Consider the following 4,008-nt stretch of genomic DNA (forward strand, 5'->3'; position numbering starts at 1 on the left):
AGTGGTCTCTCGTTAATTAAATACTGAAGAACTCCAAATTTCATTAATCCCATTTCATTGGAAATTTATTGATGATGTCTTTGCATGTCCTATGATGAGCAAAGCTTTAGCCGCTATATTGATAACGTTATTACTATTAAATTTGAAAACTTGCTCATAAACTTCACAATTACTTTGAAGTCCCATAACGCTGTATTTTTGAATTTAAAAGATAGACAACTGGTGAAGGGCAATTTCCTTTTCATTCCCAACCCGGGAATTAATATAAACAGGGATAGATAGACTTTTTTAAGACGGAATAAACAATATTTGGCCCATACTTCAGTCCGACTCATAGACGAGTATATAGTCCCTTCCTTCAACACGTAACCAAAAAATTAAATTATCTTATTGGCTCACAAAAACTACGTATTGGTGACGTTGCTGACAGGGAGGGCCAAAAATACGTAATTCCTGTTTACCTCTGTCGCCATGACTACGACCCCTCTTGCGTTGTAACATAGGCCACTCGCCCACTCGATCACGCGCGTCACGACGCAAGCTGCTCGCGCTATAGCTATAGAGCGCGGATCGAGTGGGCTATGGTTGTACAGATAAGCGTCTTCACAGGGGTTCAAAATGGAGCCGTCTAAATGCGAGGGTCCGGTAATTATTCGGGAATTGTTTTTAATAGCAATTAAGAAGGTAATTAGTGAATTTGGTGCCGGTGTTTTGGATTTGGAGTACATCCTGTAAGGGTGAAAAGTGTTCGCTAATTCTTTCTTAAGCCAATCATTTCTACTATCCTCATGATTTTGTAAACGAATTTGATGAAGTTAACCAAGGCTTAGTGAATGGTCAGGAGTTTTGTGAGCTTAGTGTTTGGTTAAAACCTGTTCGTGCTGTAATATCTATGAAGACTTTTACTCAATTCTAACTCACTTTTAATTTTCTTGGGTCTTCCCCGTTTTTTTTCAGTTGCAAGCCCTATGTCTTGTGTAACTTCCATTTTTAAACAATGTTATTTCAAATATTACAATCCGAGCCCATTCCAACTTGGCAGACGAAGGGGCAGACGACGTTTATTTGACCCGGATATACATACAACGCCATAACAAAAATAAGACCCGCCTCTTCTTTCATATCCCTCCGTCACGGGTAAGGGGGTCGTGGACTTGGACGCGCACCCGAATAACCCTGTTACCCATTCCGTCTTAAAAAAGTCTATCTATATAAAAGAATTAAAAACTTTTATATCTTAAATAACCGGGACAAAAATAACTATGAGTAACCTATTTAAAGTCTATCTATCCCTGGTTATATAAATAAGAGGTTTTTCAAACGAAGCTTCTCATTCCCTTTAAATGAGAAGTTACACTTCTTTTTATTAAAAGCACTAATATGATTTAGAGCTTATTAAGATAGCGCAATAAAACAATTGCTCTGTAAACATTGTGAACCTAGTTTCTAAAAAGGAATCAATCAAGAACAATTCATTCCAGATATATTCCAAATAACGATTGCGAGTCATCGCCCGCTTATGAGAAAAACATTTCACTGTACCTTTATAGTATAAAATTGTCGTTTTCTTGAAAACTCGATTAAAATCCCGGATAGCTTCAGGGTAGAGGCGAGTAGGGATGGAGCGACGTGGTGTGTTGCAGGACGCCCGGTTCTTTGTAGCGGAAAAAAGAGTACATCGATCTTATATACCTTAATCTTGAAACCGAAAGTTTTCAAAATTATTATTAAAGGCAACCCGAACCGATAAAAAGTTAGAAAAATAAAAAAGGGTCTCAAGAAAAGGGAAAGTTCTATTCAAAAATGAAAGACATTCACCCCCAACTTTCAACAGGGTTATTAGAAGCCTGAGTTTTTGATATTCAAATTATGGCTTTTTGGAAACGTAAAACATTTGATACTTGACTAGTATCGAATCCTTTCTATTTATGGGATATTCTATCTTCGTTGCTTGGACATAGTTTCCTTGCAATCGCACCGAAACTCCATTCGGCTGGACGTAAAGTTCGAAATTCCCATTCAACCGAAACCGAGCATCATCGCGGGTTTACGAAACCTAAACCTTAGCTTAGATGCCCCCGATTTATTTAAATGAAAACTAACCCGGGAACGCGTTTATAGAATCATTCAGCCAAGAAATGAAGGATTATTTACTTTTAAAGTAAGCCGGACTTCGAAACAGTTAATTAGATATTCGGATTAAGAAAATTAATTCTCAGTTAATAAATTTAATGGAGAAAACCGTTGATCTTATCTTTAATTTTAATCGTAATCTTCATTATAATACCTTTTAAGGGAATCCATATCAAGCAAAGATCTGGCCGAATATATACTATTTTTATGGCGATTCTCTAAATTTGTCTACCACATTATTTTTTTCATTAAAAAGTATTTATTTTAAGTTTGAGTTACATAGCTTAAACTAACTTGACCTAACTAACCCTAACCTACATTCTTCTATCCCAAACGAAACAAACCTAGCCTGGAGTAACTTAGGTGCAAATATTTGGTAAGCGACTGATTTCAAGCCAAAATATTTTGAAAAACGCAAAAAATTAATTTGGAATCCACTCAATTTAAGCAATTTATTCTCCAACAGTATTTAATGGAATGGTTTATAAAACGATTTTACAAACTTAACTGGAAGTGCATTTACCTAGCCACATCATTCAAATAACCGTGTATTTATCATTTAAAATTGACTGTGCGAATGATAATGGCCCAAGGTATGTGGATCCCAAAAATAACGTATCTTTTAAAAGATTATTTTCAAAGATAAACGTTAGACGCTTCCACGATAAAACGGATCCAGCATCCTCTGCACAGGTGTAGTCATAGTCCTAAATGGACCAGCCTAAAAAGGATGCATTAAGACACGGCGGGCAAATGATCTTAGAGGAATATGTTAATACAATTTACTTCCTCTCCTCACTTTACTATCATCAGTGATCACTTAAGTTTTGAGTGACCTTGATATACTAGATTACTATCGCTCCTCCAAAAAATGGATTTTGTATCCATAAAATGTCTAGTTTCCCTTTCCCCTTCACGGTTTTTAAGATACAACAAGAAAAGACACCTGGTGTGGTTCGTCAGCCCATCGGAACGTCTTAGTTATTTTATGGGACACCATTTTAAATTTCAGTCGAAATATTTTCTATAGTCATATATTTTCTAAGAATCCGATACGCCGAAATGTCTTTTGTTTTAATTTTTCAGGCTTTGTTCTTCAACCTACTAAATATTTGATGAAAATTAAATATTAAAATATTTCACGCATTCCTAAATGGCTGCAGGGAAATTTTGGAATATAATTATCTATATATATTTAATTTTAAGTAAAAGTTCTTACTGACTGACTGACAGTCAAGGAAAAGCTCGAAGACAAACTGCTTTTCCTAAGAAACTGAACACCAGTTTCGCTAGGACCCTAATTTACTCATTAGTCTTTAGTAGTTAAAAGATTTAATCCGAGAACTCATTGTTCAAGGCTATACAGCGACATGAGTGATTTAACAGTGAAAAATGCCAGTAGGGTAGGCCTAGTCGAAATAAAGGAAAATTTTATTATTGCAGAAGCTATGAAATGGAGTTTTGTCATATAGGAAAAATGGGGGGTTTTTTTCCTGTCTTGTACAATTCATGGGTCAACAAGACTAAATAGGATAATTTTAGGACTAAAATTGTTCATGGTATGACTATTAATGTGTTGAAATTTATAAAAATCTATTGAATTGGGAAAATAAAATTAAGGAACTTGGGGAAATATTTAATTCGTTAATGGACAAGCGGAAGTACAGTAGATAGCAAAGACGCTAACTTGCCAGTTGCCCAATAAAATAAAAAATAATTAGTCTCATAGGCTGAGGGATAAGTACATTATATATTTTACTAAAAAACATCAAATATGTTGGAAAATGTATCTTCTTAAAAAAATTGGTTTTAAAAAAGGTTCCCTGGGTCAATGGCCCCAACAACAACCTTAAATAACATATATTTTATAGGTAA

This window comes from Phalangium opilio, unplaced genomic scaffold, assembly GCF_054372755.1.
Source record: "Phalangium opilio isolate 3A_F unplaced genomic scaffold, DU_Popi_V2 ptg000043l_1, whole genome shotgun sequence".
Lineage (NCBI taxonomy): Eukaryota > Metazoa > Arthropoda > Arachnida > Opiliones > Phalangiidae > Phalangium > Phalangium opilio.